This window comes from Hemitrygon akajei, chromosome 19 (genome assembly GCF_048418815.1).
Source record: "Hemitrygon akajei chromosome 19, sHemAka1.3, whole genome shotgun sequence".
Classification (NCBI taxonomy): Eukaryota; Metazoa; Chordata; class Chondrichthyes; order Myliobatiformes; family Dasyatidae; genus Hemitrygon; species Hemitrygon akajei.
In genome coordinates this window covers 15569646-15592623 of record NC_133142.1, presented here as the reverse complement: position 1 = coordinate 15592623, position 22978 = coordinate 15569646, and the positions used below count along the sequence as shown (strand labels likewise).

The 22978-nt window shown below is 39.4% G+C and overlaps 1 protein-coding gene and 1 pseudogene across 2 annotated transcripts in view; both read right to left on the bottom strand.

Moving 5' to 3' along the window:
* pparg (peroxisome proliferator-activated receptor gamma) overlaps positions 1–22978 on the bottom strand; it is a 130432-nt gene that overhangs the window by 106013 nt on the left and 1441 nt on the right. The gene's annotated exons all lie outside the window — the stretch shown is intronic.
* On the bottom strand, positions 14835–15887 carry LOC140742102 (sphingolipid delta(4)-desaturase DES1 pseudogene; annotated as a pseudogene).

The window sequence follows — 22978 nt, the reverse complement described above, 5'->3', positions numbered from 1 at the left end:
TCTGGGGACCTTTCCTAAATTACTTTTCCAATTTATAAAGTTTAACAGTGCACAGACTTTTATGTATATTTCTATCTTCTCTTCTTAAGCGAATATGTTTTTTTCTAATTATCCATTATCATCCATCAGCTTTTTTCTTTGGTAGTTGGTAGGGGGTTGACTTTTTTATATAAAAAATTTCTTTTATGATGTATGACCTATCTTTAAATTTTTGATTACAGAGTGGTATACCTTTATGTGATATGCTATAACATTTTGATCAATTTTATTACAATATATGAATGTACACAATTTATGTTGAGATGTATCTATGTGTTGCACTCTGTAAATCTTGCTTTTTCTTCTGAATAAAAATATTGTAAAAAGAAAAAAAAAATAACCAATGTACATCATTCCTGAAAATAAGTCTAATTGTATATTCCAATGTAGCACTTTTAACATCCAGTTCCCCAAGTTTCAATAATCAAAACTTTTTTTTTTGGATAAATCAGCACTCTGAACTCCAATATGCTACTTGCTTTCTCTCAGAATTCTTGTTGGACATATTGCACCCATTACACCCTCTTCAAGTTAAGTATTTCTGCAAATGTGCAGATTTTGTGTTAGATAAAAGAACAAGATAGTAAAGCAGAGCTAAAGCAATGCCAGAAGAACCACTTTTTCACCATTTTTAACAGTATACTTTCTGCTAATCTTCAGTGTTATCTATCTGAGCTGACAGGACTTAGTTTAGTGGCTGTCATAGCTGCCACATCTTTAACCCATGTATGATCACAGATGAAGAAAACTATATCTGAATGGTTTCTCTATAGAGCATTCCACAGCAAATTAATGTTTATTTTAGTAATAAGGATAATGTGATCTGGTTAGCTGTCCTGGTGATTATTTTACTTAACATTCTAATTAGATAATGGGTGCACAACTCTTATTTTTTAATTATTTTATTCAGATACAGTGCATTGTAGGCCCTTCCAGCCCTGTGGGCTGCACTACCAAGCATCCTCCAATTTAACCCTAGCCTAATCACGGGACAAGTTACAATGGTCAATTAACCTGCCAAACAGCATGTCTTTGGACTGTGGGAGGAAACCTGAGCACCCGGAGGAAACCCACACAGTCACAGGGAGAATGTACAAACTCATTAGAGGCAACAGCATCACTCTAATATGTAAACTTAAAGTAAGTTTTAAATAATGATTTTTGGTGATGGTTTTATGATGGTAAAAATCAATTGTCCCAACCCAATAGAAACACTGGATGACTGAATGACCTCACTAATGATAATATGGAAGAATGATTCCATGCATTCTAAGGATTTCAGAGAAAGATACATGAAAGGAGATTATGTAGGAATAATACCTGGAGGTAATCCATGGAAATAAGGAAATTCTGTTTTTTTTTTCCTGCTAAAATCTCTCCAGTTTTCTCTTAAATACTGCCTTCAATATCTCTTTCTGTAAATCAGGTAATCTAGGATTCCTGTTCATCCCCAACCTCAGTTTGAATTTTGATTCCATTATCAATAAGCGTATTTTGAAGTTTACAGGGTTAAAAGTTATGCTCATCTCAGCAGAACAAATCCATTGTAACTTTACATCCAGTTGTAGTTAAAAAGTACAAAGGTATTCTCGAAATTCATCCATTTAACTCTCAGTCTATGTCTGATAGCTTTAATTTTACAAACTTCTGGAACAAGTAAATGATAAATATATTTCTCTTAATATGAATGACATGAAATTTAAAATAATGAACAAAACTACAAACGTTTGTACATGAGGAAGTTCAGAGTTATTTGTTTAAAAGGTGAGATTATTCTTTTAAATAGCTAATACAAATCAGATCTTGATAAAGAAAAAAATTGGTCGAATAACTTGTGTTCTAAGTTTGCCAAAGTAACAAGATAATTGCTTCACAATAGAAACAGAAATATTACAGAAAACTAAAAATATATTTTACTAACTTAAAATATACTGAAAAAAGACTTAGATCAAAAGTGCTAACACCTGCACATCTATTAATGTGAAAGACATTATATTTAGTATATTGAATGAAAACTAATGACTATAGTTTCATGAAAAGGTGTAGCTGCAATTATTCTCACCTCACAAGAGAGCTCCATATAAGTAACCTCTTGTACAATCCCACAGTACATAACATTAATAAGTACAATTTCAATTATATGATTGAGGATACTACAGTAGAAGACAAAACACAATTCTCAACTGCAAAGAAGAATGCACGATAGTTTCCAAAAACAAGAAAAAAGTAGAATACTATAAAAGAAATGACCAAAGATAGCCTCTTGAGAAATCCCACCGATTAGGAAATCATGTGTATAACAAACTTGAATTTGCAGAGTCATGGCAGTGAGTCATCACTACAGTTGACCTATAGAAGAAGTCACCCGCAAACACTTGGCAGAAATGAGGATTTCCTCTGGCACAACTTTAAATCTGGCACCACTTCTCACATGTAGCAGCAGTGTGGCTTAATGATGAACATTATCAGAGACAGCAGGTAAAAAAAAAGAAACATAATTAATAATTTTAATCCTTTTATTGATGGGGTATATATGTATGATAATGGAGAAGCTAAAATGTAAAGATCTTAAGGATAATGATTTTTATTTGTCCCCTGTACATCGAAACAAATGCGTCATTCGTGTCACTGACCAAAACTGGCTGAGGATGTGCTAGGGACAGCCCGCAATTGTTGCCATGCTTCCCATGCCAACATAACATGCCCACAATTTACCTTTACTAATCCATACATCTTTGGAACGTGGTAGGAAACCAGAGTACCTGGAGGGAATCCATGCAATCAAGGGGAGAGCACACAAATACAGAACGTTGGTGCTGTAAAGCATAATGCTAGCTGCTACGCCACCGGGCCAGCCCTGTAACTAAATGCAACCAATCTATAACAAATATAATGGAAATTCCAGCGGATCAGGCAATACGGGGAGAAGGCCCAGGTCCAAGAGCAAGGAATGACCCAGGCTTGAAAAATTTAAGCATCAGGCCCAGATTAAAAATGTCAGGGTGCCGGGGCCAGGGGTGTGGTATGGGCTGGTTCAATCACTGCTTGGTGATGTTTACTCGACTCTGCACAGAACTTCAGCTCACTGCTCCGGAAGGTTTACTCATCTCTGCACCGAACTGTGGCTGTGGCCTGCAAGTACCACAGGGTGGGCTCACTTTTGTGAACTTCCGTTCTGAATGCTGTTTGCTCACTTTTATTGTTTGCACTTTTTTCCCCCTCTCTGCACATGGGGTGTTTGATGGTCTTCTTGTTTTAATGGGTTCTATAGGGTTTCTTTGTTTTGTAGGTGCCTGTAAAATGACTAACCTCAAGGCTGTAAAAAGCATACATACAGTACTTTGATAACAAATGTACTTTGAACTTTGATAACCAAGGAGTGACAAATCTGAATTTCATCTCATGTGTAAAAGGTTTAAATTCTTACTTATTGTCAGGTAAATTTTGGATAGATTTGGTGACTTGGTAAATGCTGCAGTGCCAGACTTTGCAGCTGCAGGATATCACTGACAGCAACTTTATTGCTATGCTTAATGGTACGCAGATATCAGAAACTGCTGTCTGTTTTATGTAGTAATAATGGAAGACACTTGGCTCTGGGCCTGTGCTCCCTGGATTTCAGAAAAATGAGGGAAGATCTCATTGAAATCTGTCAAATGTTTAAGACCTTGATAGAGCGGATATGGAGAGGATGTTTCCAGTAGTTAGGGAGTCTAGGGCACAGTCTGAGAATAGAGGGACATCCATTTAGAATGGAGATGAGGAGGAATTTCTTTAGCCAGTGAGTGGTGAATATGTGGAACTTATTGCCATAGACAGCTGTAGAGGCCAAGAAATTGGGTAAATTTAAGGCAGATGTTGATAGGTTTGTGACTAGTCAGGGCATGAAGGGTTATCGGGAGAAAGCAGGATATTGGGGCTGAGAGGGAAATGGATCAGCCATGATGAAACGGCGGAGCAGACTCAATGGGCCAAATGGCCTAATTCTGCTCCGATATCTTATGGTGTAATGGACACTTAGAATTTTACTCTTACTAAAACCTCAAATCTCAAGTCAAAATATTTTTCCATTTGTTATTTTGAGAAGCCATTTCCTTCACAGGCCAATTGACAAATCCTTTTAAAGCCCCTTATTCCAATAAGTATTGACATAAGACCATACAATATAGGAGCAGAATTAGGCCATTTGGCCCATTGCATCTGCTCTATCATTTCATCATCACTGATCCAATTTTCCTCTCAGCTCCAATCTCCCGCCTTCTCTCTGTATCCCTTCATGCCCTGACCAATCAAGAATCTATCAACCTCTGCTGTAAATATACATAAGGACTTGGCCTCCACAGTTGCCTTTGTTAAAGAATTCCTCAGATTCTCCACTCTCTTCCTAAAGAAATTGCTTCCATCTCCATTCTGAATGGATGCCCTTCTATTCTGAGGCTGTGTCCTCTGGTCTTAGACTCTCCCACCCTAGGAAACATCCTTTCCATATGCACTCTATCAAGGCCTTTCACCATTCGATCAGCCATGTCTTGCCCTATTCCATAACACTTAACACAGTATAACACTTTCTTGTTAATGTACACCATACTTGTTTGCTTTAGAAATATATTCTTATGTATTCACCATTTTCTCCTATAGCATATATTATCAAGATTCATCTATAATTAATGATTGTATAAATGATGAGATTTGCTTGCTCACAGATGGCCACAAAACAAGCAACCCAAAAAAAACCTCGTTAAAGAAAAAAAAGAATAAAAATTACAAAAGACTAACACTCGATGCACTAAAGAAAAATACAATTCATGCAATAGATTCTGTAATCAATTGAAGCAATAGATTACAAATTGAACAACTTTACAGACCCACATTCAACGTGTGACATAGATGTTTTGAAGAAAAGTTTCTAACGTGCACTTCAGAAAAATAAACTTCTATTGGTGCAGTGTTCCCCCAACCCTCCCCATTCCGCAGCTCGCAATAGCTGCAGCTTGGTTCCCAGCAGATATGGTTCCGTAGTACAAAATTACTCAAAAATGGGCACTAATTAACTGAGTTGTTCTAGGGGCCTGCGAAAAGGTGTTGCTCTGGGAAACAGAGTTGTAACAAATGAACTAGTGAGAATTTATTAGAAACTCTACCCTGCAGCTAACATATACTGTATTTGACACGAGGGATTGTTCAACACTAACACAACATGAGGGAAATGTTCCACTTGACAAATTAATGTAAATTTCAGTTCTATTACTGTTAAAATTGACAGAATTTAGTACAGTAGCATTATGGTTATGTAACCAAACTAGCAATGAGAGCCTCAGATTAACAAACAGATGACAAGTTCAAAATCCCACCAAGGTAGCTGAAATTTTTAAATTAAGCTATGTAAAACAAGTCCAGAATTAAAAAGAATTTAGTAATTGTGACCAAGGATGTACTATGCAGTGTTGAAATCCAACTAACTCACTGAGTCCAAGAGCGCTACATCACAGAAGCAGGGCACTTAGCCCATCCAGTCCATGCTAACCTGTAATTCTACCTAGTCCTATCAACCCGCACCTGGACCATAGCCCTGTATCCATTTAAAAAAATGTTGCAATCAAACCTCCATCCACCACTTCCACTGGCAGCTCATTTTACACTCATACCACCCTCTGAATGAAGAAGTTCTCCTTCAGGTTGCCATCAAGTAGTTCACTTTTCACCCATAATTTATGATCTCCAATTCTAGTCTCATTCAACCTCAATAGGAAAAGCCTAATTGCATTTACCCTATCTATACCACTCATAATTTTATATACTTCTATCAAATCTTCTCTCATATATTTTTCCCATAATTTCTAACAGCATTGAAGGTGGCCAGGCAGCTCTCAGAGAAATTCCTTCTCCGCTGCTTCTCTAATTTCTCTGTAATTCATTTTCTTACTTATGCCCATCAACTAGAACCCCTCCATGCCCATTTTGATCCTTCAGCCACCTAAAGAACTGGAGTACCCAATGGAAATCCATGAATAATAATAAAAATAATAGTCGGATAAAACTCGTAAGGATATCTTTTCACCAACAAAAACGAGATTGAGCACTCCATGTGATGACTACATCTGCAGCATGCTACCACCCACAGTGGACCCCCTACAATTCGCCTACCGACAAAACTGTTCGACAGATGATGCAATAGCCATAGCACTACACACCGTCCTTAAACATCTGGCAAAGAAGGATGCTTATGTGAAAATGCTGTTCTTGAACTACAGTTCAGCATTCAACACCAAAGTTCCCTCCAGGCTCGACAAGAAGCTCAGAGACCTCGGCCTTGACTCTGCCTTGTGCAGCTGGATTCTAGACTTCCTGTCAGATTGCCAGCAGGTGATAAGTGTGGGTTCCCTCACCTCTGCCCTTCAACACAGGTGCCCCTCAGGGCTGTGTCCTAAGCCATCTCCTTTACTCTCTGTATACCCATGACTGTGTCGCCACCCACAGCTCCAATCTGCTAATTAAAGTTGCTGTCCACACTACATTGATTGGCCAAATCTCAAATAATAATGGGGCAGTCTACAGAGACCCTACAGAGATCCAGGTGCAGGTTGATAGGACTAGGTAGAATTACAGGTTAGCATGGACTGGATGGGCTAAATGGCCTGCTTCTGTGATGTAGCATTCTTGGACTCAGTGAGCTAGTTGGATTTCAACACTGCAAATTACATCCTTGGTCACAATTACTAAATTCTTTTAAATTCTGAACTTGTTTTAAATAGCTTAATTTAAGCCAGCTGGTGGCGCAGTGATGTCAGTGCTGGTCTCCGGAGCAAAGGTTCCCAAGTTCGAACCCAGTCGGGCAGCTCCCGGGTACACTTTCTATCCGTTCTGGGTTGAGTGCTGAGCTCACAACTCGGCCTCACACAAAAAAAAAAACAACTGCGCTGTGAGAAGGACGTAGGGGACCACTCACAGAATCTTTCTTCCAAGACAACCACTTGAAAAAAAAGTGGTCGCTGATGCTCTGACAGAATATGGCACTCAAAAAAAAAAGAGAAGGCACCACTCTGACACAGTGTTGTCAAGCAACCAACCTCTCCCTCAAAGTCAGAAAAACAAAGGAGCTGATTGTGGACTACAGGAGGAAGGGAGACAGGCTAAACCCTATTGGCATCAATGGACCTGGGGTTGAGAGCGTGAACAGCTTTAAGTTCCTTGGCATAAACATCACCAAAGATCTCACATGGTCTGTACATACCAGCTGCGTGGTGAAAAATGCACAACAGCGCTTCTTTTACCTCAGATGGTTGAGGAAGTTTGGGATGGGCCCCCAAATCCTAAGAACTTTTTATAGGGGCACAATTGAGAGCATCCTGACTTGTTGCATCACTGTCTGGTATGGGAACTGTATTTCCCTTAATTGCCGGACTCTGCAGAGAGTGGTGTGGACAGACCAGTGCCCACTATTCAGGACATCTACAAAGACAGGTGTATAAAAAGGGCCCGAAGGATCATTGGAGACCCGAGTCACCCCAATCACAAACTGTTCCATCTGCTACCACCTGGGAAATGGTTCTGCAGCACAAAAGCCAGGACCAACAGGCTCCGGGACAGCTTCTTCCACTAGGCTATCAGACTGCTTAATTCATGCTGACACAACTGTATTTCTATGTTATATTGACTGTCCTGTTGTACATACTATTTATTATAAATTACTATAAATTGCACATTTAGATGGAGATGTAAAGATTTTTACTCCTCATGTATATGAAGGATGTAAGTAATAAAGTCAATTCAATTCATATGCAATTCTGATAAAGTACAAATTACTAAACTTAAATGAAAGCACAAATCAGAAAAATGAAGAATTTATCACTACAGAAGAAAATGTTAAGCATTGGAAGAGTATGACTCTCCATGGAAGAGCTCCCCACAATCCTAGCAGTCTAGATGTTTACAAGGAAGCGTTGAATGCCCGGCTCAGAGTTGGAGACCTCTTCCCAGAAACAGAGGAGTTCCTTTGGCAATACGGGACTAGGTCATGCTCTCTTGTCATTGTTGCCATCAGGAAGGTGGTAGAGAAGCCTCAGGACTCACACTATCAGGTTCAGGAATAGTTATTACCCCTCAACCATCAGGCTCTTGAACCAAAGGGGTAACTTCACTCATCTTTACTTGCCCCATCACTGAAATGTTCCCACAATCTATAGACTCACATCAAGGACTCTTCATCTCATGATCTTGATATTTACTGGTTATTTATTACTAATTTTTCTTTCTTTTTGCATTTGTACAATTTATTGTCTTTTGCCTTGTTGGTGCAGTTCATTGATTCTATTATGGTGATAATTCTTTTATGGATTCATTGAGATGTGCACAAGAAAATGAGTCCCAGGGTTATATATGGTGACATATACTGTATATACTTTGATAATAAATTTATATTAAACTTTGTGGTTAACATAATAAAATGATCAAAAATACGTAATAAAACACAACAAATTCAAGACAATAAAAGCAGAAAATGCCCAGAGAAACCAGAAACAATTCAACACATTACAGGATCCTGTAGCAGCTTAACTCAACCTGATTACTTACATAGGCATAATCACCAGGTAAACATCATTCACTAAAATCTTGCTTTAAAATACAAACTCATAAAGGACACTATACCTTACTATAAATACAAGCCTGATCCAGTTTTAGAGTTAGATTTCAACAAGTTATATTATGATCAATCCATGATTGTAGATATGACAATCCATAATAACCATCTGGATATAATATTACAGGATAAACAAGCCAGAAAAAGGATCTTTCCCGGCATATATAACAAATAAATTCTTCTCGGGCTACCAGCCAGGTACAGGTGACAATTTTAACCAACATTTTGATGACAAACTCTGCCATTTTCATCCGGAATGATGCTTAGGCATGTCTAGTCCGATGGTATATATACCTCCATTGTCTGAACCTCTTGATTGGTTAGTCCTCAACCAATCAGGTTTCCACTGTCCCAATCTTGTTTATAATCAAATGTCAGTTCTTACATTGAGTGAGAACTTCATCTTTGTTAACATTCTTTTTCTCTAGTTTTATTTCAATGGCTTCCTTCACCGGGCATTCCCAAAAGCCACTGGCACAACACAGTAGTTTTGTGCCATCAATGTCAATCCTATGGCCATTGCGAATGCAATGTTATACTACCACTGATTTCTCCCGGTAACCCAAATGGATACAACTCCTATTCTTCTTGATGTGGGTTCCATCATGCACTCTGCCTGCCCAATATAAGTTGCTCCGCATTCACAGGGCCAGCCAGCCTGAGACCCAGATCACCTTTAACTTGCGCAAATTGTGAACTGAGCTTCCTTATGGGTTTGTGGATGGTATTAATCTGATATTTCTTTAGGATCCTGTTGATCCTTCCAGAAACAGTGGAGATATAGGGAACAACTTACCTAATAGAAATAGCCATAGCTTACAGAAATCAGTAAGTAAAAAATACCAGAAATATGCTCAATTAAAAGAGGAAATTGACAGACTATGGAAAATGAACAGATCATACATTGTCCAAGTAGAAATATCGACAACTGGTATCATCCCAAAGTCACTACACAAAAGCATTAAACAATAGGTCTACACAGCAATATTTATGTAAATCTCCAGAAAACCATGATACTAAACATCCCTAGAACAGCCTGAATGTTCCCAGTAATTGGGAAATGAATATGCTTGGCTATGCCCATTCCTCAGGTTTATTATTATTATTATATATAATTATTATATAATAATAAAAATAAAAATACAATAATAATGTCAAACAAAGCTCAACAGTACAGATATAACAAAGGCAATAAATGCTTTTGCTGTACCTATATTAATGTATTCTTCTGGCATAATATCTTGGTTTGAAACCGATCTGAAAAATTTACAAAGAAAAATAAGACTGAAATGACAAATCTCAGAAAACATTAAAAATCTACACCACAGTCAGATAAAACTTCTAAGGATATACTTTCATCAATGAAAACAGGAATCAGCACCCCATGTAAGTCTATGCAATTCTGATCAAAAGTAAACACCACTAAACTCAAATGAGACCACAACCCAGAAAAATTAAGACATTATTACTACTGAAGAGAAAGCTACCCAAGGGAAGAGCATGTCCCTCCATGGAAGACATCCCCATGAGCTGAGCAGACTAGATGTCAACTAGGAAGCATTGAATGCCTGGCACAGAGTTGGAGACCTCTTCCCAGAAACAGAGGGGTTCCTTGTGGCAATACGGGACCAGGTGGTTAACATAAAAAAATATAAAAAATATGTAATAGAAGACCAACAAATTCAAGATGATAAAAGTAGAAAATGCCAAGAAAATCCAGAAACAATCCAACACATTAAAGGATCCTGTAGCAGTTTAATACAATCTGATTACTTACATAGGCACAATTCAGTGGCAAACATCATTCATCAAAATCCTGCTTGAAAATACAAACTCATAATGAAATCACACCTTACTATAAGTTTAAGCCTGATCCAATTTTAGAGTCAGAGCCCTACTAATTATACTACTAATTATATTATGACTGATCAGTTATTATGGATAGGACATAATACAGGATAAACAAGCAATAGAAATAGTTATTACAAACTCACAGAACATACAGAAATCAGTAAGTGGAAAAACACCAGAAGTATGATGAATTATAAGAGGAAATTGAAAGACTATGGAACATGAACAGGAACATGAACTGTCCTGAGAGTAATATCTACAACTGGTGTCATCCCAAAGGCACTACACAATAGCATTAAACAATGAGGGCTACACAGTAATATTTATGTACAGCGCCTATAAAAAGTATTCACCCCCCCGGAAGTTTTTGGGTTTTATTGTTTTACACTATTGAATCACCGTGGATTTAATTTGGCTTTTTTTTGACACTGATAAACCAAAAAAGACATCTTCTGGTCAAAACGAAAACAGATCTCTACAAAGTGATCTAAATTAATTGCACAAAGTAATTGATTGCATAAGTATTCAGTCCATTCAAATCAATATTTAGTAGATGCACCTTTGGCAGCAATTATAGCCTTCAGACTGCGTGGATAGGTCTCTATCAGCTTTGCACATCTGGACACTGCAATTTTCCCCATTATTCTTTACAAAGTTGCTCACGTACTATCAGACTGCATGGTGATCATGAGTGAACAGCCCTTCTCAAGTCCAGCCATAAACTCTCAATTAGATTGAGGTCTGACTTGGCCACACCAGGACATTAACTTTGTTGTTTATAAACCATTCCTGTGTAGCTTTGGCTTTACGCTTGGATTCACTGTCTTGCTGGAAAACAAATTTTCTCCAAAGTTGCAGTTCTCTTGCAGACTACATCAGGCTTTCCTTCAGGATTTCCCTATACTTTGCTGCATTCATTTTACTCTCTACCTTCACAAGCCTGCTGCAGTAAAGCATCCCCACAGTATGATACAGCCACCACCATGCTTCATGGTAGAGATGGTGTGATTTTGATGATGTGCGGTATTTGGCTTAAGCCAAACATAGAATTTAGTCTGATGGCTTAAAAAGCTGAACTTTGGTTTCATCAGACCATAGAACCTTCTTCCAGCTGACTTCGGAGTCTCCCACAACCCTTCTGGCAAACTCCTGCTGAGATTTCATGTGAGTTTTTTTCCAACAGTGGCTTTCTCTTTGCCGCTGTCCTGTAAAGCCATGGGTACGACTGGTAAAGCACCCATGCAACAGTTGTTGCATGCACAATCTCTCCCAGCTCAGCCAATGAAGCCTGAAACTCCTCCAGAGTTGTCAAAGGCTTCTTGGTTGCCTCCCTCACCAGTCCCCTTCTTGCACAATCACTTAGTTTTTGAGGATGGCCCATTCCAGGCAGATTTACACCAGTGCCATATTCTTTCCATCTCTTTTTTTTTGAGGTATTAAAGCCATTTATTTTTCCAACTGCAAAATGGACAACATTGGGTGGTTTTAACATTAGAATCATCAGTACAAATACATGCAAAGTAAACCAATCAGTGCAGAAACTGATCCTTGCAATCAATAGACAATAGGTGCAGAAGTAGACCAATTGGCTCTTCGAGCCTGCACCGCCATTTTGAGATCATGGCTGATCAATTACTATCAATACCCGGTTCCTGCCTTGTCCCCATATCCCTTGATTCCCCTATCCATAAGATACCAATCTAGCTCCTTCTTGAAAGCATCCAGAGAATTGGCCTCCACTAAGGCAGTGCATTCCAGACCCCCACAACTCTCTGGGAGAAGAAGTTTTTCCTTAACTCTGTCCTAAATGACCTACCCCTTATTCTCAAACCATGCCCTCTGGTACTGGACTCTCCCAGCATCTGGAACATATTTCCTGTGTTACGTATTCAGGCAACAATAATTATAGATGAGTTAGACGAAGGGTTTTATAACGAATAACACGTTTATTAAACACTGATAACAAACCCCCTTCAAATGTAAACAAACCCAAACAATGATCCGAGCTCAGCTGCTCAAACAGTCCTTAATAGCGTTGCAGTCCCAAACAGTCTTTAAAGCGGTATTGAAAAGAACTCAGTTTTTTTAAAACGATATGTCGAAAGAAAGCAGTATTTTAAAACGATATGCCGACAGTTCAAAAGCTCACGGTACTTTTAAAAGGAGAGACTTTTTAAAGCGATGTAAATTCTCTTCCACGTCGATGTCCTTCAATTCCCAGCGTCGAACTCCCACGTCGAATTTTATTAAATATAACAGCTTAAAGTGACTGACCTTCCTTCCACAATATTCTCAATCTCCCGCTTTTTCCAGCGGAGACTATCGTGAGAATAGTAAACGAAATCCTTCCGAATAAGGATCACACAAGGTCGAAGTCAATCCATCGAAAATCGATTCTTCTCGATGTCCATCTTCCAAACTTCACTCTCCATCAGCAAAGAAACCGTTGGCTCTGACCTTTTAAACTTTAGGCATTATATAAAACTTCATTTTTAACTAAACTGCGTCATCACATTAAATCACACAGTGATATGAAGTCATCTTGGCAAATCCAGCCACGAACTGCCCCACCTGACAGGGTGGGTCTTCCTTTTATACCCTGTAGAAAAAACCTGTCACATGACCTCTACTGGCGGGAAAATGACATCACTCCACCATCACAAAACCATTACCTCATGTCCAGTATAACTTCAACCCCAGTCACGTGACAAGGGTACCACTGTCACGTGTCACGGGTACGTAACACCTGCCTCTATCTTGTCCAATCCCTTAATAATCTTATATGTTTCAATCAGATCCCCTCTCAATCTCCTTAATTCCAGCGTGTACAAGCCCAGTCTCTCTAACGTAATGGCGTAAGACAGTCCAGACATCCCAGGAATTAACCTCGTGAATCTACGCTGCACTTCCTCTACAGCCAGGATGTCCTTCCTTAACCCTGGAGACCAAAACTGTACACAATACTCCAGGTGTGGTCTCACCAGGGCTCTGTACAAATGCAAGAGGACTTCATTGCCCTTGTACTCAATTCCCTTTGTAATAAAGGCCAACATTCCATTAGCCTTCTTCACTGCCTGCTGCACTTGCTCATTCACCTTCAGTGACTGATGAACAAGGACTCCGAGATCTCTTTGTATTTCTCCCTTACCCAACTCTACACCGTTCAGATAATAATCTGCCTCCCAAAGTGGATAACCTCACACTTATTCACATGAAACGCCATCTGCCAAGTATCTGCCCACTCACCCAGCCTATCCAAGTCACCCGGAATTCTCCTAACATCCTCATCACATGTCACACTGCCACCCAGCTTAGTATCATCAGCAAATTTGCTGATGTTATTTTCTATGCCTTCATCCAAATCGTTACCGTAAATGGTAAACAGCTGTGGTCCCAATACCGAGCCCTGTGGCACCCCACTAGTCACCACCTGCCATTCCGAGAAACACCCATTCACCGCTACCCTTTGCTTTCTATCTGCCAACCAGTTTTCTATCCATGTCAATGCCTTCCCCCCGATGCCCTGAGCTTTGATTTTACCCACCAATCTTCTATGTGGGACCTTATCAAATGCCAAAACAGGAAGGGGAAGCAATCAGTGAGCAAGTTTCCCCACAAGTATTCTTCGGCCACAGAGTCATTCTTCAGTCAGCTTTATGAACCAGTAGATTTTCCCCACACCCACCAAAGGCAGGAATTTGCCATTCTCCTTCATCTCACATTAATACCCTGTAAATGGAGGGTAGAGGAACTGAACTTCAGGAGACTGACTTGGTTAAGTAAGGAGACTTACTTAAACTTGAGGGAAAAAGTGGTTTAATTCCACCCAATTTGGAGTTGCCATTGTTACGAGTATACCAATGCCTCTCCTCTACTGTCTCTAGTAACCACTTCCGAACAGCTGTTTTTGCAGTTTCTACAACTGTAGACAAACACCATCCACTTATGTTGAAGAATAACATGAGCTACTGAAACAGGCAACAACCCAGTCATTGAACTGCTTCAAGTATAACTGACTGAAATTCGAGCTCATCAAGTTAAACTAAAGAATACTCAGAACCACCTGAAGGGGAGGCGATCAGATATGACCCTTGGCACAGAGGCAAACTCAACCTAACAGGCAACAGTTCCACAATATAATTGCCAAAGCTTTCCACTGCCAAGGATGTCCTTTGCCAGACAGACATCCTGCAGTCACTTCAAATTCCCTGAATTAGTTTAACGGCTGAGCAAAACTAATTAGCAGACAAAACACTTTAACAGACTAAATATTGTTAGTACATGGTTTGTATAAAGACACTTAATACAATGTTCTTGCAAGATTTGTAAAAACAGCTTAAATTTGCCCAGCAGGCAAGCCACCATTTTTCTGTCTGTTGGCAAGTTCACTCCTAGTCCTGTTTTGCATCTTTCACTGTTCTCTTGATCTGAGAGTAAGGGCTGATCGTATCATCCACGATGAAGTCATAGAGCACTTTCACCCAGGAAGAATACTGGGGCAGGTTGTCATAGTACTCAGCAGCTATCTTCTTCACCTGAGGAAGTCTGCAGCCTGGAATACTGGGGAAGTCATGATGTTCATTGTGATATCCAACATTGAAGGTGATTAGATAGAGGGGGCCATAGTAAGAGTAGGTTTCATGTCCTTTCAGAAACATGTAGTGCTCAGCAATGAAGTGTCCAGAGATTGGATGAAGGCCCATTCCCAGAAGAGATCCTGCCAACATGTAAACAATTGGTTTTGCTCCCCAGAGATTATATATCAGCAGGTTGAAGGTTAATTGAACAACCAGATTAACGATCTCCAAGTGAGTGATGGGCTTGGGGTTGATGCAGAGTGGGCACGTGGCATAGGACAGTGGCTGCAGGATGACCCAGAAAAACTTCCTTAGTCTGGTGCAGAAAAACCAGCTCTCAAAATCTGTGGGAATGTCAACGTCAATACCATCTCCACCCATGTAGCGATAATGATCCATGTGGTACCTCTTGAAGGAGACCAAGTATGGCAGACCAACAGGAAGATTAGCAAACATGCCAAAAAAGCGGTTGAACAGTGCATACTTGTGCCCAAAGCAGCATTATGAGAGATTTCATGGATGCCCAGTGTGATGGAATGGTTTATACACCCACCAAATACATATCCCCAGAATATCACCCACTTCCATTCCAAGTCCTTCACAAGGTAGAAGGCCAGAACCTGCATTGCTACCATCAGGATGATGATCCAATTTAGGTTGTGATCTGGGCCCATCAACAACTTGATCTCAGGATATTTGGCGAGGATCTGGAGCCAGTGCGCCGTGTGCAGCTGGTCGGTGTAGACCCACTCGAAGTCCTCGCGCGCCACCCATTTGCCCATGGCTGCTGACCACTGGAGCGCGCCTTCCACTTATTGCCTCGCTCGGCGCTGACCGTTAACAGCCGGGCAGCCGTCCGGGCACGCGCGCTTTAATCCCCCTTCTTTCCATTTCTTGATGATTGACTTATCTGTACTCCAAAAGACAATCAGTAACTTGGAAATTTTCTTACATCCTTCTGACTTGTGCTTTTCAATAACCCTTTCGTGGAGTTACTTGGAGAGTTCTTTTGTCTTCATGGTGTAGTTTTTGCCAGGGTACTCACTCACAAGCAATTGGACCTTCCAAATACGGGTGTATTTTTACTACAGTCAATTGAAACACCTTAACTGCACATGGTGCTCTCCATTTAACTAATTATGTAACTTCTAAAACAATTGGCTGCACCAGTGATAATTTGGTGTTCATATTAAATGGATGAATTCTTATACAATCAATTATTTTGTGTTTTATATTTGTAATTAATTTAGATCACTTTGTAGAGATCTATTTTCACTTTGACGTGAAATAGCATTTTTCTATTGATCAGTGTCAAAAAAGTCAAATTAAATCCCCTGTGATTCAATATTGTAAAATAATAAAACATGAAAACTTCCGGGGGGGGGGGGGGGTATCGTCACTGTAAATCTTCAGAAAGCCACAATACTAAACACCACTAGAATAGTTTGAAAGTTCCTAGCAATTGACTAAAGAATGTGCTGGGCTATGTCTATACCTCAGGTTTTACCAGCCTGAGCAGAGAAAAAATAGATAATAATAATAATAATAATCACAGGAAGAATACGTAAACTCCGCACAGACAGCACCCATAGATTGACCCAGGGTGCCAGGACTTGTGCAGCAGCAGCATTTCCATTGGCTACAATACTGTGCTGAATAATTCACAAAATAGCAACATAATGCCACTGAAATGAGAGGATGGATAGCAATAAACTACCAAAAAAGTACTTGGTTAATAATTACTAATGAAGTTATAATGGGAAAAGTACAAGATTCAATAATTCAAAGCACATTATTTTTTATTTATTGAGAGATGGTGTGGAATAGGCCCTTCTGGCCCTTTGAGCCAAGCCACCAATCCCCAATATAATCCTAGCCTAATCATTGCAGAATTTACAATGACCAATTAACCTACTGGTACATCTGTGGACTGTGGGAGGGAACCAAAGAACCCAGAGGAAACCATGCAGTCATGAGGAGAACGTACACACTCCTTACAGGGAGCAGTGGGAATTGAACCCAGGTCTCCTGTACTGTACATTGTGCTAACCACTACACTACAACTCTGAGATTCATCCTCCTGCAATCAGTCACGAAACAAGGAAACACCATGGAAACCTTTGAAAGAAAACATCAAACACCCAATGCGTGAAAAAAGAATAAATTGTGCAAACATGAAAAGCGAGCAAAACAACACATGGAATATCAAACATCAAACCAGGAGTCCAGGAATATTAAGCTTAGTTCAGTTCAGGCATTCAGTTCTACCGTAGGCTGTAGAACCAGTCTTCGCCAAGATAGGAAATTATTCTGTGTATTAAAAATAGTGTGCGAGTGCAAGGTTGTTCAAAACTGGCTTCTTCAACTGCTGCTTCCTTTCTGGGAAAAATACTCACATAGTGCAGTTGGGCAGTGATTTACAAAGGTACTGTAGTTTTGAAAGTACACAAGAATCCAGAACACATTGGGGAAAATCATGTCATCAACGTGTGCATTATAATCTGTGGAGGGGAATAGTGAGTTGTGAAATGCCACAAGTATCTGATGAGATTTCCATCATCAGCTCCCTGGAGATAGCAATTGAGAGGTAACTCATGGACTGTGTGCAGCCAAAAGAGATTTGAGTTAATTAATTCGGCAGAACATGGTGGGTGAAAGGGCCTGTTACTGTGCTGTCCTATTCAATATCAGTCATACCAAGGCTTTCAACATGTGCTCCATCTGCAGAACAAATGTGGACAAAGTTCAACATAAAAAGTTAGGATCTGTCCTCAATAGATTAACTGCTGGTTTACTGTTTTCTGACCCCTATGGGAACAATGCAGATAAGGAATTATCCTTGAGGAGCTCTTAATTTGAATAAATTATATCCTTTTCTTCAGTCTCTTCCTTGATTCCATGGTAACCAGTATCCCTTCCATTTGACATTAATTTACAGCAGTCATCATAGCATCACATTCCTCTGATTTTAGCCTTAAATCTCATTGCATAATTCTTCTCATTGGAGTGTTTGCTCTACTACTTTCCGAAGTTCTAGATGATTTGCCATTCCTCACTCTGATAATCAACTCAAATTTCCAGCCATTAGTGGTATAAAAATATTTGTGGGTTGAAAGCTGGAATAGAACATTTGACTGGAGTGAAAAAAACTTGTTGATGTTGGAAACCTAAAATGGAAACTGAAAATGGTTGCACGCATTCAAAGGTCAAGCAGCATCCATAGGGGTTAATGTCTTTGTTCACTGCACAGGTATGGCTGTACTTTTGTCCCATTTTGATTAAAAAAAAAATCTTTTTGGTCCCCAGCGACTGGTTTTTAAATTAATGGTCACCTTGATGATTTTAGGCTGCACCCTATTTAGTCCTTTCTGTTCTCTCCAGCCAGTCCTCTTTTCTGCAACTTAAACTTCTTTTTCCACAACTTTTCCAGCCCCAATGAAAGTTCATTGATTTGAAAGATCAACTCACTTTCTCTTCTTCGTTGTTGCCTGACGAGCTGCATGCTTCTAACATCTTCTGTTTTCCTTTGGAGTGTTCAATTAATTTCTGGGCCATTGATGCAAGAGAGGACAGGGACCCAACATGGGAATCACCATACTCAAACTGTAGGCTTAATGATTGTTAGACATTCCAATGATCTCAGCTTCTCCACTGAAATGTGCACAGTTTGACCACCAAAGAACCAGCAAACCCGGGATGGCGGAACCATTTGACATCAAAGGAGGCCAATCAGACCATTGAGCCTATTGCACACCAACTTTTCTTAGCTTTTAATTGTTTATTGCCTCTGAAGCAGGGGTTCCCAAACTTTTTTTTATATGCCGTGGACCTCTATCTTTAACCGTAGAGCCCATGGACCCCAGTTTGGGACTCTTGCTCTAAAGAGTTTTCATTAGATGGTTTGCATTGGGTCACCAAACTGGCTGGTCATGGATCCACAATGGGGAATAAACAATAGATAAAGCTTGAGATAATGCTCAAGGACTTCACTTTATACACCCCACAATTAAGGAATCAACAAAGTCCAGTTTTGAGTGTTCACTGGCAAGAGAAGATCAGGGGTGAAGAAGAGGCCCAGATACCAATGGATAGAGAGGGTTGGCTGCTGAGGACTGATATTGGAATATTTGACCAATATTTGTTGGGTGGGGGACAATCCGAAGTTATTTGGTCCAATTGTTGTTTGATGTGGTTTTGAAGTACATTCAGGAGATGAGGCTGTGGTAGTGTTAGCTGAGGCTTCATAGTGAAGGAGAAATATTGGTTAGCAGGATAAAGCTGATAGTTAAAGAGAATGATCAGTGGTTTTGATGGGGATGGGGTTTCAACAAGATGTCACTGGTCAGAGTGCCATGAGTGGGCAAAATGGTGTGAAGGGAATAGGTTAGGTGAAAAGTGGAGTATGGGAGCAGGCAATCAAGGGTGGGGTGGGGGTGTGGTGGATTGGTGATGTAGACAAAAGATGTTCCCAGTAAGAATTCCCAAAAGGAGACCCAATTTGAGCTATCCAAAACTGGTCTGCGAGTTGCTCTGTAGGGTCCCCTTCAAGATACATATCCACTGTGAGTGCTTGCTTTTGCAAGAGTGGCTCATTGAGAGGTGGGTCATCCATGCAACTGAAAATCAAGGAAATGATTTTAATATGTCTGGGATTGAACACGTCATGTAATGTCATTGAGGACTAGAGATGTAACCTACTGACAAGGTAACCCACATGAAATCCCCAATTTTCAATTACTTTACATTGAAATTGGATTCCAGAGCATGCCAAACTGTGGTACCTTGACACCTAATATCTAGGCAGATAACTGTAGATTTATCGGGAGGAGTATTCAAATGGAGCTTTCTCAGATTACCTTCTGTAAAATTCAGTTGCTTCACAAACTGAATTAATTTGACTTATAAGGGATAAAGATGAACACAGGAAGGGGTGGAACTGGAATCATTTAATGTGCAATATATTGAACTGACAAACAAGTAGTTTTCACACTTGAGTTAGTGGTGTTGTAGGGAATCAGTGCCCAACAGTTCTGGAGCTGCAGGACGTGATTGATCTCAGAAAGACCAGAACCATAAGGAATTCCAGCTTCCAGTATTGACACTCCCCTTCACCATTTCCCATTCCCTTTCCCCGCTCTTATCTGCCCATCACTTCCCTCTGGTGCTCCTCCCCCTTTGCTTTCTTTCATGGCTTTCTGTCCTCGCCTATCAGACTCCCCCTTCTCCAGCCCTGTATCTCTTTTGCTAATCAACTTTCAGCTCTTTACTTCACCCCTCCCCCTCCCAGTTTCACCTATCACCTTCTAACTCTGACTCCTCATCTTTCTTTCTCCAGTCCTGATGAAGGGTCTTGGCCCAAAACGTCTTTTCCATAGATGCTGCCTGGCCTGCTGAATTCCTCCAGCATTTTGTGTGTGTTGCTAGGAATTTCAAGCCTGTTGCTAACCACTCTCCATAAATTACACTGTCCATTGTCTTAAACGCAGATGAAATCCATTAAGGGCAGGTCAAGAGAGCCAGAATTGTTCCCTAACATTCTTTAATTCTCCTCGTACCTAATTTTAAACCAACACTCCAAAGAAACAAGACCAAAACATTTTGCTCTGAATATTGTGTCGTATATTGTGAAGGTCTATATAAAGTAACACAGTAGTAAAAATCAAAAAAATAGTAGATGGAGAAAATCAATTTCTTTGACCTAAAACGTTAGCTCTGTTTTTCCTTCCACATATGTTGCCGTACAGGCTGAATACTTCCAGCCACTACCTGTAGGAAGTTTGTATGTCTTTCCCATGGGGTTCCTCTGGGTGTTCCAGTTTCCTCCCACAGTCCGAAGATGTACTGATCAGTAGGTTAATTGGTCATTGTAAACTGCCCCATGATTAGGCTAGGGTTAAATCGGGGGATTGCTGGGTGACACAGCTCGAAGGGCTGAAAGGCCCTGTTCCGTGCGGTATCTCAATAAATAAACAAACAAATCATTTTCTATTATTAGCCTCTCAGATGAATAGTGGTTCTATAATAAAAAATATTCATTTCTTCCCACTCATTACAATGATCTCTGGAAGAGTGGATCAGAAAACTTGCTTCTGTTCTTCCTATAGGTCCAGGCATCAAATCTTTTACACTCACTCTCCCTGCCGGGACTGAATCAGGCAATCAAATCAAAACCTGTACTTCCATCTCTCACACCTGTTCCAGATTGAAATTCTGTCCAGACCACAATCAACCAAACTCTGTCATACTGTGAGTAGCATCCCAGAATCAGAGCAGCGAGCTTCAGTGGACCATCCTTCCAAAGAACCTAATCATTGCATGAGTCTGCACAATTCATCCTTTGCCAGAAATGAGAGTCCTTAAGGTGCATGAATATTTATAGAAAATCACAATCCCACTGCCCTTTCTATATCATTCTATTGTCCTTCCATTCCATCTCTCACAAAGTCCACCTTCCATCGCACGCTTTAGAATTAGAATCAAGTTTAATACAGCTGACGAATGTCATGAAATTTGTTGTTCTGTGGCAGCAGCACAGTGCAATACATAAAAAAATTGTAAATTACAATGAATATATTTTAAATACATATATTATACATACATATATACACAAATATACATAAATACATACACATTCATATACTGTATATGAATGTATATAAGTAGTGCAAAAACAAAGCCAGAATAAATAGTGAGGTACTGTTCACGGGGTGTCTCGTTCTCATTGTTCGTTCATTACTTTCATCATCTATCCGTTCCCATTCCCTTTTTCATTTCATCCCATTTTCTCACTCCCTCTCATCTCCATTACTCCTCTGGTCATATTTTATTTGTTTGATGCATTACTATTGTCAATGGTTTGCAAGCTTAGATAGCGGAAAAGCATTTCTAGAATTTGCTCATTCTGAATATATTAAAATCACAAACTAGCAACATACATAGTATGAATACTGAAAATCATATGGCAGATTTCAGTTCACATCCACAAGGTACCCCAGAGAGTAGCATAACCATAATATTCTGCCAAGTTACAGAACCAATTACATCACCAACACTTCACCAAAAAGCGATACAACACAAATGCTTATTTAAAATCAAATCTGATATTTTCCCAACTGGATTAACTATTTCATCTTAGACTGATTCAGACATTGAATATTTCTACACATATTAGCAGGTGATGAAATATATAACATTACAATCCACCATGGGACAATTTTTAAGAGAGAAAGGAAGAAAATATACATATTAAGGGTTGACAACTATTGTGGCATATATTTGCAAACATATTCTAATACTATTAACTACTGATACTAAGATGTTAAATGCCATAAACTGTAAAAATTAAACATTTTAATTTTACACCTCAATTTTACATCATTCAAGAATGATGTAAAGGGTGAATTCACAATATTATAAATGACTAATCTACATAGCTATACAGTGAGCTGAATACATTGAGTAATTTAAATGGGACAGAAAATTATTACCTTTACTTGAAAAAGGCTTCAATGTATAATATTAATGTTATATAAAAGACTCAAAGTACATCTATTATCAAAGCATGTTTGCATGCAGTATACATCTCCGAGATTTTCCTTTCCCACAGACAGTTGCAAAAGAAATAAGTTAGTTAAGAATATGATATTATTTAACATGGTACAACAAAGTTTATGGCTTCTTATAATATCAATGTTATGTTAAGCTGATATCTGCTTTTCTGAAATAGATATACTCCATACAGTATGCATAATCACTTGAGAATTCTGTATTCTATCATTATGTGGTTGTTGATCTGAAGCATATTTTATCCTGGTTTAAATACTAGAAGATACTTTTCTGCAACAGTAGAATTTGTTTTGGTAACTGAAATTTT